At 49.1% G+C, this 15,465-nt stretch overlaps 1 protein-coding gene across 1 annotated transcript in view; it reads right to left on the bottom strand.

Moving 5' to 3' along the window:
• Nucleotides 1-8,087: 8,087 nt before the first annotated feature.
• The window catches only part of LOC308057486 (uncharacterized protein), a gene marked incomplete at its 5' end in the record, with an annotated part of 607,752 nt that continues 600,374 nt past the window's right edge, over nt 8,088-15,465 (bottom strand). Inside the window, one exon of the mRNA XM_080411583.1 lies at nt 8,088-10,793. The remainder of the gene's footprint in view (nt 10,794-15,465) is intronic.

Genomic DNA, 15,465 nt, shown 5'->3' on the forward strand with positions numbered 1-15,465 from the left:
CCAGGTCACCGCGCGCCTGTAAAAAGGCAACAGATCTCCTCAGGATATCTGGACTGGTAGGAATCACAGTCCCTTGAGGTCTGACACAGGATGGACAACCTTGCTCTGAATGTCCCCAAGGCCACCCTTTTTCTCATTGTCCCCTGGGACTCACATCCCTTCTCCTTACATCAGACTTCTCCCCTCAATTCTGCAGGTGGGTGCTGCAGCTCCTTTGCACCATCCCCACCTGTTTGCCTTAGAGGACTGGCTGCACACAGGTGCAGAAGAATTATTCAGATCTGCAAGCAATGTCAAGAATGATCAAGTGTCATAAATAGGCCAACAGCCTCCACAAGCAGATGCCAATTCCAAGCTGTCTCTGATGAGGTGTCTTTCTGCAAGGGACACTCTCGTGAGAAATCTTTTAGGCTGTTAGATACAGAAAGATAGATCTAAACACAAGGGAAGAGCTGGGTAAGGAGACAGTTTGGCTGCAGGAAGACACGCAAGTTTTTCCTTCCTGAAGCTAAAAACAGCAGTACAGGTGAGAGGTACCTAAAAGACCAAAGACTAAAGGGAGGAGAAAAGTGGTGAATAACTGAAAGAGCCTTTGCTGAGACAATCTGCTGAAAAGATGACTTCAGAAGTCGTCACTGTCTCCTGCCCAGGTGCAAATATGTTAAAGATGAGAGAAAATAAGGGTGTGGTATAACCGTAATAATAATGTTGAAGTTAATGGTATAAAATCAATATTTCCATGAAGTATCGCTTTTGAAAGCTCCTTGAATTGGCAGAGGTCACTTGTGAGAAAGGACAAGTCAATGTTGCAACTGTCTTGGAAGGAGTCCATAACTGCAGCTCGGGGAACCACAGGCTACGCAAACCCCCATGGTGAGGCGTGTGCCACCAGTTAGAGTCCCCTTGAGTGACATTTCTGGCACCTGATCGGGTAACTTTCCAGGTGGATTTTCCAAGGGTAAATCCTGCCTCGCCAACCTGACAGCCTGCAGTTGTGTGTGAGGAGCTCCACAGTGGATGTCATTTCCCTCAGCTTCAGCAAAACTGTTGTCATGGTTTTCATCAGCATTCTTCTGCCCTCGTGAGGCCATGACACTCTGGGTGGGAACAGAAAGAGATGGGTAAAACACCAGCTGGATGGTCAGGCTGAGAGAGCAGTGGGGAAGGGCTCACACCCCACCTGGAGGCCACTGGGACATACTGGGGCAGTGTGGGCTGAAGACGGTCCCAATTGGAAAGTCAGCCAAGTAACGACAATCGCACCAATGTGGCTTCATGTTGTCCTACTTTATGTAGCAACTTTTTCATATTTATACTTCTAATACACTGTTCACGCGTCAGCTGCCTGACAGTCATTGGTTGTCGGTTACGTATTCATGTTACCTGTTGATTGGTTGTCATGCTGCAAGCGCCTAATAAGGATGTGCTAACCTAGCGGTTTTCTTATCTTGCTTGGCATCCGGCCTTCTTCTTGTACAATGCTCATTATTCTTTATTCTGCCTATTCAAGGACAGTGCAAGATCTTGAAAGTAACTTTGTAATCTGCAGGCCAGGGTTGTCCAACTCCTGCAAGGGTACAGTATGCCCTCGTTCTGCCAAGAATTCCCCTACACATCCCCCTTTTTCTTTTTGGAGAACCCAGGCTCTATCAACAATTGATTCCAAGTCTTTCTTCATACAGGAGAAAATACAACAAAAGATAACAAGCACAGCAAAGATAACAACAAAAATTTAATCCCTTCCATCAATCAGGTTTTCTACCAGCCAGTGATTCCCCATCCCTTAATTAAGCCACTCGTCATAAGTATTTTCAGTAACGCTGTGTTTCTTCATATTATCTTGCAGTTGGGAAAGCTTTTTGTGAATGGACTCAGAATAATCAGCAAGATTCATAGAGCACATTCCCTCAAAATCCTCACAGCCGTGTCCTTGTGCTAATAACAGAAAACCAATGGCAGCTCAATTTTGTCTTAAAGCATGTCGTATACTGTCGACATCAGTGGTGCGTCATCTAATACTCTGGAGGTAATGTTAATTTGTTCTCTCTCCAACAAGCCAACTGTCTCAACTGAGTGAGAGCCTTGGCAGAAGCAACTTGTGGTGTAAAGAGTGATGCTAAAATGACAGATGGACGTTCCCACAACTCAACATCATCTGTACATTCAGGTCCCAACTGGTATACACTACGTCTGATGCGTTTAAACTTGTTACTTATGTTAAGCATTTGATGGATACTAGGGGCAAATCATGTTAGTTTGCCAAAGTAGCATGGTCCTCCCTGTGCCCTTGCAGGTACGGCGGGCCAGGCACCATCTCCACAAACGAGGAGTACTCCCCGAGGCAACATCTTTGCTTTTTCATTTGTCTCACCAGTCCATGAAACAGGCCAAGTCCAATCGTTACAGTAACCGGTGATGTTAGAATGCCAGGGGGATCCAGGGGCAATCCAAGTATTGTAATTTCTTGGTTTGTGGATCCTAAAATTACCTGAGTCAATGTCTTGCTTGTAAAACCCCCAAAACAATCAGTAGTTTCCCGGCATAGATCCTAAGATGTCAAGCTCCTGAGGTTCCATGCTGGTAACATTCAGGCCCTGTGCAATTTGGAACGCTTGAGCCCCCAAGGGGTGCCTTGGAATACCAAGTGATTTGCACCAATCGGCTTGCACAGATTCACTGTTGATGGTGCAAAAGTCATTTGCTGCTTGGTCGAGGTAGTCGGAGTATATTTTACCTGTTGTCCAGTGCCCAAACTCCTTCATATGGTTTAAAGGGACCCCAATCAAAGAGGTATGAAATGGGCCAGATGGGGTAGCTAACGATAAGCAAAATGAATCTTGCCCTGTCTTGTTGGCCCAGGTAACCCACATGTTCATTTGTGGTTGGACAGGAACCCATGCTGTTCCTTGTGAGGGCATGCTGATGATTCCTATCAGCCCTACAAGCAGATCAAACAATTTCATTATCTCGCAATCTCGTTCCCAACTGACAAAACAAGCACCACAAGCCAAGAGCTTGTCTTTTCTTTGTAGCTAAAACAACAGTTACGTTTTTTGTCAAGGCCCACCAAGAGAGAGCTTCTATTCTGCTGTCAATACTTTCTGGCATCCATATTGCTGGAAAATGTTGATTTGGCTTAAGGTTCAAAAATTCCCTACAAGTATTTTCAAAAGTAATATTAGCAAAGCTCTTTTGACAATCTAAGTACAAAGCATCATCTTTTCGCAAGCAGCTACAACCTATAACAAAATTCTGTCTACAGTTACCACAGCTTCATATTATTGCTGCTTGTTGCCTACAGTTTCCACAAACAGCATTCTTCGTATTACAAGTTTTTGTCAAAACAGCATTACAAGCTCGTGACCCAAATGATTGTCTTCTCGCTGCTGTCAACAGCACGTCTTCTATGGTAGGATGGGATTGGCCCAAGTTCTGCACAGAGTTTGTTAAAGACTGGTTGGAGATAAAGCTGTCACCTCTATTTTCTCCGTTCCTCTGGAGTTGACATGCAGGGCGGACAAATCTGCTAGGGACCCATAGAGGTCCTTTATCTGTGGAAACGCAAAAATATCCTCTACCGATGAACAACACTGGACTGGGTCTTTCCCAGTTGCCTGTAGTCATGTTCTTAGAATGAACCTGTAACCCAGGAATGGCCTGTGTTTGACTTCCCTGAATAGCCTGAGGATGTGTAACAACGGGGGCCCTTCTCTTCCTTCTGCCAGGGACAAATAATTCAATGTAAACAGCACCTTGTTTAATCGCTTGGTTACATCAGTCTTTTCTGGCATCTTTCAGGCCACTTAGCTGTTGTCCATGCGGCATCACACTCCATTTGATTGGTCCCGGAGTGGCGCCCACACGCTGCTCCCCCCTTGTGCAGGCATCCTGCTTTCTCTCATCTTTCTGTCCAAGTCTCTTACCTCTCTGCGAATGCAGTTTCTTTGTCTCCCTTGGCCTTGCACATGTCCTTCACAACACCTGCAGCTTCTCAGAGCTGCGGCCTGTTATTACAGCCAAGTTTTTTGGTCTGGATTGCTCATAATTTGCCAGTGTTCTTCCAGCCACTGCACATTTTTGAGTCTGTTTTGACTTGCATCACCACAAGTGGTGACACCAACGTGCTGATGTGACCCAGTAAGGGGTATCCTAAGGAGACCCTGAGACTGTGCCGACATGACCCCGGTAAGTGGCGTCAGGAGCAGATCCTGAGACTGTGACCAGTGGGTTGCTGAGGAGATGGAGCCTGGTGAAGCGGGATAGCGCAGCGGGGCGGCTGCAAGATCCCGGGAGACCGTGACACCAGAAAGGTGAGCCACCAGGGACAGCATGGGGACTCATTTAAGGAAGATACCATGGTGCTGTCAGTGTGGAAGTTGGTGTTACAGTGTAGGACAAGGCCTCAAGGACAAGAGTCCAAGTACTGATAGCCTGATGAATAGAGACTTGTTAGAACTTGTAGGGCACAAGCCCTGGGAACCAAGGAACAAGCTAACTGCAGACCCCTGAGCCGTTACAGTTGAGGAGGCAACCAGACGGACAGAGAAACAAGTACCCAGATAAGGGAACGGATGGCGCCGATATGTAACTTTGTTAATCAAGAAAGCCGCGTAGAAAGAAACCCCCCAATTTTGGAATAGAAATTGTTGCTATGTCAAAGTAAACTAATAAGTTCCTATTGTTCTACCGGTGTGCCTTAAATATCAGCCAATCAGTGTTTTTTACGCTTAAGATTTAACCAATCAGCGTGTAATATGTAGAAGGTAGAAACATATATAACTGTAAGAAAATAAACCGACAACTTGCTTGCATCAAGCCGCGTCCCGTCTCTTCATTCGCCGCAAATTGGTGACCCTGACATGATGCGGTGAAGGATCTGATGTGGAGGGGCTCTCGATCGCCTAACTGAGCGACATGCAGCGAATCCCACAGAACTTTGAATGATCTGCTGAAAGGAAGCGGGAGCTGGCCGGCCATAAATCCCTCCGGAGTTGAGAGGTGAGCTGTGGGAAATCCATAATGGGGAATCAGGTTTCATCCCCAGAAAGAAGCGTCTATGAGCTTATGAAAGGTCTCCTTAACAACCATAAGAAAAGTATTTCTGGGCATGACCTTAAAGCAACGCTTCAGTGGGTGCAAGTAAATATGCCTGCAGTGACCGCAACTACAATTCTCACGCGGGAACTTTGGGACGATACAGGGGTGAAATTGTGGGATTCTGCGACAAAGGGCAATACTGAGTCCCACCGTCTGCTCTCTTTGTGGAGAGTTATTTTTGAGACTCTGAAAGCACAAAAAGAAAAGGCAGAGGAAGGAGAGGCGGAGGAGTCGCAAGCCCCTATAGACCTGTCCTTATCAGCCTCTCAATCACAGTGCTCTAAACCCCTGGGTGTCAATGCAGTGGAGTATCCGCCAGAAGACGACCCCTTTGACCCGGGACCGGTAGACCCTGAACAAGAACCTGATTTATACCCTCCTGATCTGTGTGATGTGTGGGCAAAAATAAAGAAACAAGCCTTAAAGGAGGGGGATTTAGAAATGGCTAAAACTATAGTTGCTCCGGTCTTGTATTCTCAGGGTCAGGCAGGCGGAGCACGATGGGAGGCTCTTTCTTTTTCGGTTGTTAAAGAACTGCGCCGCACTGTTATGGAACATGGTATTTCTTCTCGCTATTTTGTAAGTCTGTTATCTTCTGTGTTTGATACTTATGTCATGACTCCTCATGATTTGAAATCTTTAGCACGATTGCTACTAACGCCGACTCAGTACACGTTATGGGAGTCAAACTGGAGAGGGGGACTGCAAGCCCTCCTGCTCACGTAATTAATCATAATGATGCTGCATTAGGTGCACTAACAATAGAGCATCTTACGAGCACCGGTGCACGCGCTGATCCGGTAGCGCAGGCTCAACACTGCCCCCGTGCAGCTCTCGAGGCAATTAGAGAAGAGGCGAAAAAGGCTTTTTTCCAGGTTCCTGACGTACAAAAGCCACAAAAAGCCTTTACTAACATCACTCAGGAGTCTCGAGAACCTTATATGCAGTTGATTGATAGACTAAAACAGGCTTTGGAACGTCAAGTAGATAATGCGGAAGCTCGGGGTATATTGCTGACAAAATAGCTGCTGAAAATGCTCATGTTGATTGTAAAAGGCTATTGAAGTCTCTTCCCAACCTGAACCCCACTCTGGTGGAAATGGTGGAAGCATGTAACCGAATTGGTATGGATGACCACAGGTTTGAAGCTATGGCTGCTGCTTTTGCAGCGATGCGTGGTGTGGGGAATTGCTATGGTTGTGGTAAGCCTGGTCATCTAAAGAGAAGTTGTCTTGCTCAGACTGCAGGGAATAGACAACAACCTCCTGGTCCTGGAGTTTGTCCGAAATGTCGGAAAGGGCCTCATTATGCTTATCAATGTGGATCTAAGGATGACTTCCAGGGACAACCGATACAGGGAAACCGACCGCGGAGCGCGGGGCAGCGACGCGAGCAGACACAAGTGCCACAGCTGACATTTCAACAACCTCGGAGAGAAGCACCGACACCTCAAGTCCCTGTGCAGCAACCTCAGGCAGCGCCGGATTGGACCTGGCAACCTCACACACAGTAACACTGCTCGATTCCTCGGTTCATTTATTATCAACAAATGTCAAAGGATCATTACCCCCCGATACACAAGCTCTGTTAATTGGTAGATCTTCCACAACATTGTCTGGTCTCTTTGTTTTGCCAGGTGTTTGTTGCCTTCGCAGGCGCGCGGTGACCTGGTTCAGGAACGGCACGGCGGCCAACCCCTGGCCGCGCAGTCCATCAGCTCACAGACACCAATGTGGTGGATGGCAAAAGAAGTTTATTGCTGAGCGGCGCGGCACTATATAGCCTAGGTTTACAGTGTCACTTCCGTCTGCTTACATCATAAGCTAAAAGCTATTGGCTATCTGGAGGGGGGCTCTGTGTTTCCGTACAGCGCGAGATCTTCCGGCCGCCAGGCCCTACCTAGCAACATTTCCCCTCTCCCTATGCTTAACTAAACAGGCTAAAACAGTAATAGTATAAATATTTCTAAAAAAGAGTACAAAGATAAGGCACACTGGGCAAGTGGCACTTGGGGGGTGACTGGGGGTAATGGAGTGTAGCTTGGGATACCTGGGGATAGCCAGGGAAAATTGAGGGAAAATACTGACCAAGTACATTTTTAAAGCAGTTGTTGGTGTTCTACAAACATGATGTTGACCTTTTTGAGCCGGCTCTTGACAAAGGACACAAGCCTGTTTAATATACAGGGTCCGAAGACCAGTGTCAGCAGGATCATTGCAATCGGTCCAACCAAGGTGGATATCAGGGTGGTTAGCCACGGAGATTGGTTAAACCATGATTCAAACCACCCTTGTTTGGCTTCCCTGTCTCTTTTTCTTTGAGCCAATCTCTCTCTCAATTTGGCCATCGAGTCTCTAACCACTCCGGTGTGGTCAGCATAGAAGCAACGCTCCTCTTTCAGGGCGGCACAGAGGCCTCCTTGTTGCATAAACAGGAGGTCTAATCCCCGTCTATTCTGCAAAGCAACCTCTGAAAGCGAGGAGAGGGATCGCTCCAAAAAGGTCATGGATTTCTCGATTTTTTGTAGGTCTTCATTGATGGCGGCTTGCAGTTGAGACAGGCCTCGTTGCTGGGTCACCAGGGAGGTCACTCCCGTGGCCGTGCCAGCTGCTCCCAAACCAAGCAGCGTCGCTATAGTTACAGCTGTCAGTACTTCTCTTTTTTGAAGTCTGCTATTAGCTTCTCCCCAATAACGGTACATTTCTTCTTCTGGATGGTATAGGATCCTAGGAACAATCAGTATTTGTACACAAAAGTCAGCAGACTCATCAAAAAGTTTAAGGGACACACAGGGGGTTACTCCCGATTGATGGCAGATTCACATTCCGGGTGCGGACGGGATCGCCAATTACGGGTCTTGTCAACAGCAACAGTTTTTGCGCAAACAGCACTATCCCAGCTTGCTAGGCTGGCATTACCGATACATACGCCCAGGCCCCTGACTTGGTTCAAGGTGATTCCTTTCCATGGTGTGTCCCACCTACACTGGGTTGGACTGCTGTCTGATGAATAGTCAAAGGAAGCATCGAGGGCAATGCCCTCGTAGAAGGGAGGGTACACGTCATAACATAACCAGCAAGAATTCATGAGATCCGGGTTTGACTGATTCAGCGACCGGAAGGTGGCATCTAACACGCTAAAAAATGGTTTGTCGGGCAAATGGTGAGAGTTCATGTTTGGTTGGCTTGAGGGAACTATTTGCTTGGTTGGTAAGGGATCGCTTGGGACGGGGGTGGAAGTCGGCAAGCTTTCTTTTCTTTGCTGGTTATCGCTTTTGATCACGACGTTGGGGCCAATCGCTGTACCGCTTTCTACTTCCTGTTTTTTAATAAAAAACAGTCCCCCCCCTATCTGTGCCGGGTAGCCAGTATCTATTTCCCCAAGTTTTACCGATGGTCCATCCCAGGTCGTTTTCATTGGTTACGTTTAAGAAGATGTATTGGCAGTCACATATTTTATTGAACCCCTTGCAGCGGCACACTGGCCCTCCCATCCCGTCTACTGTCCAAGGGGTACAGCCTGTTGGCCCCCAACTGCTCTTAAGAAACGGGTCTGATTTCGCTACCTTCCAGCCAGACGCGATGGTTTCACAGCCCCAGCGAGAACAGCAATACTGATAAGGGACGTTACAATAAGATTTGCCGGGGTTAGAGCTGGGACACATATAATACATTACAGTATTCAAACAGGGGGTTGAGAGGATTAGGTCACAGAGATATACCTGGAAGCTGGGGGGCCCCAGGGTGACAATCTTTCGTAGTATCTTCTGGTCCTCCTATCTCGCCACTACCCATTCCCACGGCTGATGTTCATACAAGCCGCTAGACGGCGTTATGAACCCCAAAATTGAAATCACACAAAAACACCCCCCCCCCCCCGCGGGGGCTGTTTCGCCGTTGTGTGGACTCTGCCGGTGCAGAGCTCTCAGATGGGGACAGGCTGCTTGCCGACTCGTCATCTTCTCTTGTCACCAGGGTATATGGGTTACGGGGGTGTCCGATGATCTGGTCCTGCAGACAAAAACTCACAGTTTTCATTAGTTTATTCTGAAGGTCTGGCTTGATAGACTTAAGTGGACACCATTTGATTCTGTTGTCTTTTCTGACCGCAGCATACCCTCGCCCTGTCAGAACTAATTTCCACCCTTGTTCCCACCCTCCCAGCTCATTTCTGATCATGACCGACGGGCCTTCTTCTAGCGCTCGAGTGGCCCAGTGCTTCTGGGCAGGGCTATTCACCTCGTCTCCCCTGGGGAACTGGTTTAGTGCTAACAGGGCTGTCGCTAATAAGCGTGCCTGATCCCCTGAGGGAATGGCGTTGGTAAAACCCTCTGGTTTTGCTAATACCTCTAATTTAGATTTCAGAGTTTGATTTGCCATATCATATTGGTACTCTAGTGGGGTTGACTCCACTAGACCACAATGGTGCTTTTTGACAGTGGGGACATGTAGGTACTATATGTTTCGCGTCAGTGGCCCAAATCCCACATCTCTTTGCTAGCGCTTTTGCTCCAATGTGGAGGGACTCATGTAATTGGCGGGCATCTCTTAGTGTCCACAAGCCTTTTGCAGCGGCATCTGCTTTGTCGTTGCCGATTTGGAAGAACCCTTTGATTGGGTTATGGCTGTTGATGTGGATGACTGATATAGTGCCCTTTCAGGAAAAAAGTGCTTCTTCTAGCATCAGAGCTGTTGTGGATGTTGACACGCCGGGCCCTGACATGGCTAAGCAAAGCTTGGCCACAAACATTGAATCAGTTACTATGTTGAGTTGTATGTCGGGTACAGTCCGCACGCCAGCACTACGGCTGTCGCTTCCAGCTGTTGGACTGAGATCGCACGATCGGTCATTTTGACACAGTGACATTCTCCTCCCGATTGCCATACTGCTGCCGCGGTTGAGGTCGCTGAGGATGCGTCTGTGAAGACCGCTGGTCCCTGTTGGGGCCGGTCCATGATCTTCTGTGGGAGGTCGACATCGACAATAGCTAGCATTTGAGTCCAGGGGGTCTTTGTGGCATACCGGACTTCTCCCCCAAATCCGGCGAGGGCTATAGCTAGATATTCTGACATTGCCACTGATTGTGTTGGGAGCTGTTTGCGAAAGGGCAGGTATATTCTGGCAGGTTTGGTTCCCAGATGTCTTAGGGCGAGTTTTCTACCTTTCGTGACGAGGTTACCAAGGCACTCGACTCCTGGAGAGAAGGCACGTGACGTTTTTCCCAGGACTATCCATTGTATTGGCTGAGCTTTTTCAGGAGGGCCTTGGGCCAGCGCTCCTACTCCCCCCCCTTCCGTGAAGTGCACATACAGATCAAGTGGTATAGCCGGGTTCCACCTGTCGAGCGTGTTTGATGACACCTGTTGTTCGATAAAGTCAAGAGAGCTTATTGCTTCTGTCGTCAGAGTTTTTTGTTCCCATGGGTTTTTCCCTTTCAAAAGATCGTACAGGGGGGCCATGATTTTGGGAGGGATCAGGACAACATTGCTGAGCCATTGCAAAGACCCCACTAACTGCTGCATGTCATGGAGTGTTTTAACGGTTCGACGGATTTTTATTTGAGGGGGTGTTATATAAGAACTTGTGATCCCCATTCCCAAAAAACTTACACAGGGTCCTCTTTTAATTTTTGCACTCGCGATTTCAAACCCGTTTGTCTTGAGGGTTTCTGAAATTATTGTCACCAGGTGGTCCACCTGATGTCCTGATGGTGCAGCAATTAGAATATCATCCATATATTGAACGATAGTTGCAGTCAGGTCACTGCGCCGAACCAGTGCCAGTGCCCAATCCACTGGGATTTGGCAAATAGTGTGTGAATTGATCATTCCTTGGGGCAGCACTTTCCACTGGAAGCGCAAGTTAGGGCGTTGGCTGTTTGGAAACACTACAGAAAAAGCAAACCGCTCCTTGTCCTCGTCGTGCAGAGGTATCGAGAAAAAGCAGTCTTTAATATCAAGGACAGCACAAGGTTGTCCTTCCGGTGTCATGGAGTTCATGGGCAACAATGTTTGAACAGGACCCATTGGCTGGATTTTTTTGTTTATCTCACGCAGGTCATGGAGGAGACGAAATACCTCGCCTGCTCATTTGGGTATTACAAAACCTGGGGTGTTCCATGGGCTAGTGGAAGGCTCTATATGACCTCGTTGTAGTTCGCGGTCAGCTAACTCGAGAAGGGCATCCTTTCGAGGCTTTGACAGGGGCCACTGCTCGACCCAGACTGGGTCGGATGATTTCCATGTCAGTCTGATCGGTGGGAGTGGGTGTACGGCAGTGGCCCTTACTGTAAATTTGTCACTCTGGCTTTTAATAAGGCTAGGGCGTCCCTTCCCAACAGGGGTGGGACTCCTGACATGACGTATGGGAAGAGGGTAATGGTCTTCTCCGGTCCCTTTTCAGTGTGAAGCGTGATTGCTACCAGTTGAGCATGCTTCTGAGCTCGGGTTAATCCCCCGACTCCACCTACCATGGGGGCGTCTTCCGATTTCCAACGTGGGGGCCAGTTCGTTTCAGGGATAGCTGTATCATCTGCTCCGGTATCAGTCAAAAAGGGGATGCTGATGGTGATACCGTTTAGGGAATTATAGAGGGAACAGATCCCCCACACCACTGGCGGGTTGTCACACCTTACTGCCAGGGCCACCCAGGGGTCTCGCCCCCAAGGGGTGGTCCCTGCTGTCCCTGGGATGGAGGCCAGGTTTGTGGGGTCGTTGGCTGGGCCATAAAGTTGGTTGCTTCCCTCGGGGGCAATTGGTTCAAGAGTGACCCCCCCTGTCTGGGGTTGGCGTAATGGGGCCGCCTGACATCCCAAGTGGGAGAGGGCTGTGTGCGGCCCGGGGGCCCCCTGCCTTTCCCGTTTCCCTGCTTTTTAAGCCTGCATTCCTTCGCGAAGTGCCCTCTCTTTCCACAGGCCCAACACGGTCCTTTAGATCGGTTTTGCGGGGGGAGCGCTGCTGGCGGGTCTCCCGATTGGGGGCAATTGGTCATCACATGGCCTGGTTGGCCACATTTGAAGCATGTCATCACGCTAGCCAGTGCATAAACAGCCACTTGGATTGGGGCCAGGTGTTCCTCGCTCACAACATGTTTAATCATGTCCGCGAGAGTTGACCTCGGTGGCAGTGATTGCAGGATTTCTTTGGTTTTTAGATTAGACTGTTGCCGCAAACAGTCTGCGATGACTGGGCCTTTCGCCTCCGAGGGCAGGGCCGAGGAATCGACTGCTGCTTGGAGACGATCTACAACCTGTGTAAAACTCTCACTTTCTTTTTGTTTTATAATGGACCATGGCGATGGCTTGGCAATAACTCTAGAGGTCGTGCGAATGGCCTCTCTAGCTGCACAAGTAGTTGCCATAACTTCATGGGCCCGCAGGCCCTGGGCTTGTGCTTGGGGGGTAATCATTGTCGGGTCTGTACCCATCAACCGCTGTAGGCTGGAGCCGTGTAGCGGATGATCCACCCCGGTTACTGGGGCTAACTGCCTCGCACAGTTCTCCTCCCATTCTTGTTTAAACACAATCATCCCTGCCCCATCAAAAATCAACCTATAAGTCTGTTTTATATCAAACGGGAGCAAATCATCTCCCCCAAAAACCCCATCTATGAGGGTGGAGACCATGGCAGAATTGAGTCCGTTGTCTGCGATTGCTTTAACAATCGCTCGTATATCCTTAGGGCTTAAGGGGGAATGGACCCTCTGTCCCCCGTCCGTCACTCGGACCGGGAATGCTAGTGCGTCCAATGGGGCCCAATCGGCACATGCAATTTGTATTTTTCTCCAATCTGTGAGAGGAATTTCTGTCCCCTTGTGTCTTTCTTTCCCCGTGAGTGGTGATATTTTGGTCTTTGTATTTGCCAGCCAAGTCTGCCATGCAGAGTCTGAGCCGGAGTCAGAGCCCGACTGACTGCTCACTTCCGGGTGCTGGTGGTATGTGGTCGGGCTTCGGCCCCTCCCTTGCCTTGCGTAATCGGGCGGTTCTTTCCCTTTCTGCCCGCCCCGCCTTCCGCTTGGGGCGGCGCCTGCCTTATAAGGGCATTTTTGGGGAGGGTCATTCTGATTGGCTTTCTGCCCCTCGCTGGTGCTCTTTTCCCTTTTTTGGTCGTGCCAATCACTCTTTTCCTTCCCATCCCCCTCCCCCTCCCCTAGGTGTGCGCCTGTTAACTCTAGCGCTCCCTCCCTGCTCCCGCCGGGGGCGGTCTGGCCCCGCCCTTCCCCTTGCTGCTCGGCACCATCTTGGGGCGCACAGGGCGGTGGTTCAGTCCGTGCAGTTTCGGCCTCGGCTTTCGCCTCAGCGCCCCTGGCCTCTGCAGCCAGCTTGCCCCAAAAGGAGTTCGCTGAGGATTCTGTGGGCAAGCTGAAGATGTTAGAGTCTTTTGGACGCTGAGTGGGCGCGCCACCTTTCTGTCGGCTTTGAGGGTCGGCGCAACCCTCCTCAGCCGGGGGGCATGAGGTTTGGCTAGTCGCCCCATTTCCCGCCCGCGGGGTGGTTAACAGACAATCCCTTGCAGCTTTCCAGGTCTCCTGCTCGTGTCTAGCTTTTTGGAGAGCCTGGACGACTTTCCCTCATGCTTTCAGATTTTTCCCATTACCAGTAGACATCGTTTCATCACATAAAGCATGGGAGCATTTGTCCCACACATCTGGGTGGAATATATCCACCGGCTGGTCAATGACCCCGAGCTCTAAAAGTCTCGCAACTGCAAGAGTAAAATCTTTGGGCTTACAAGCAATACCCTGCAGGAGCGGGCTGGAAACTAGGACCATGCGTGGCAATCAGTTAGCTGAGGGGAATGTGCTCAAGCTTGTCTAGACAACAATTAACATGATGAGACATGTTTACAGAGCACAGGGGAGTGGGAGACGGATGGCGCCAAGGAAAGATAACACCTTGCTGTTAATTGATGGTAGTTAACCACCAATCAGGGATTGCCTAGTATGCAAGGTTTAGCTTCAAGAAGCAAATGTTTAAAATGTGCAGCTTCTGAAAGTGTATAAAAACTCGTGCTTCTGTACAATAAATTGACAGTTGCTTGCATCAAGCTGCGTCCCGTCTCTTCATTCACCGCAAATTGGTGACCCCGACGTGATGCGTTTAAGGATCTAACGTGAAGGGCTCTCGACTTGCCTATCTGAGCAACATGCAGCGAATCCCACAGAACTTTGAATGATCTGCTGAAAGGAAGCGGGAGCTGGCCGGCCATAAATCCCTCCGGAGTTGAGAGGTGAGCTGTGGGAAATCCGTAATGGGGAATCAGGCTTCGTCCCCAGAAAGAGACATATATGGACTCACGAAGGGTCTTCTAGTCAGATCAGGGAGTCCGTGCCTCAGTTTCCTCAAATGGTGACCCCTATGGTGGTGTTCCGAAGCCTTGGAAGAATAAGGACGGAACTGGTCGATAAAAAAGACAGCTCGTGGAAGAGGGCTGCGTTCCGGAGGAGATGGCTTGGCTGAACGATCGTCCGGCTGGCTGGACCAGGCGGACAACCTAAACCCCGAGGATAACACCTGTATTCATCGAGACAGGTGAGCAGCCAAGAAACTTTAGAGACTTTGAAAGAAAGAAAGTGTGTTGTATGATGCTGCCGCGGAGGGGAACTCCGTGTCAGGAATGCATTTAGCATCTTGGTGGCAAATACTGACTATTCTTTCCCAAGTGTGGACTAATTCTACTAACGGTGCTAAACCAGAGGAAGCTGTAAATTCCACCGACAGCGCGACCCTTCTCAAGACACCGTCAACGATGGCGATTCTGTCCATGCCTCCTCTGCCCCCAAAGCTTCTGTCACTGATTGCAGCGACCCTCACAACACAGGAGCAAGCACGGGAACAGGACAACATGGACAATGATTCCATTGACACTGATAAACCTTTTGATCCAGGTCCTATAGATCTGGAAAAGGAGCCAGACCTTTCCCCCACCCCCTTGTCTCTCCTGATGCATTGATTGTATTTTTGGGGAGGGTGAAAGGGAGTCTGAGGGATTGGTGACAGGAATGCAAGTGGGAAACACTTCAGTGATGGGGTTTGGGAGTCGCTATGGCATGTTCAGTATTTTGTCAGCCAAATCAACCTGCAGAGTGGCAGCCTGTGCAATATGAGGCTGTTAAAGAGTTAAGCAAAGCAGTGCGGGAAGGGAGGATTCATAATACATTTGCTATGTTCCTTCTTGAAGTGATGGCAGAGCCTTATACACTCACACTGCATGATTGGAAGTTATTGCTTTGTATGGTACTAACTGATACAGTATAATATGTGGTTATTTGATTTTTGTGAGCTATGTATAGTGGCCTTGATTGAAAACCTTAATCGGGGAATTGCTGTTAACTATGAGCAGTTGGCTGGAGAAAATCAGTTGTGCCGAT

The sequence above is a fragment of the Falco punctatus genome (genome assembly GCF_963210335.1).
Source record: "Falco punctatus genome assembly, contig: scaffold_30, whole genome shotgun sequence".
Taxonomy (NCBI): domain Eukaryota; kingdom Metazoa; phylum Chordata; class Aves; order Falconiformes; family Falconidae; genus Falco; species Falco punctatus.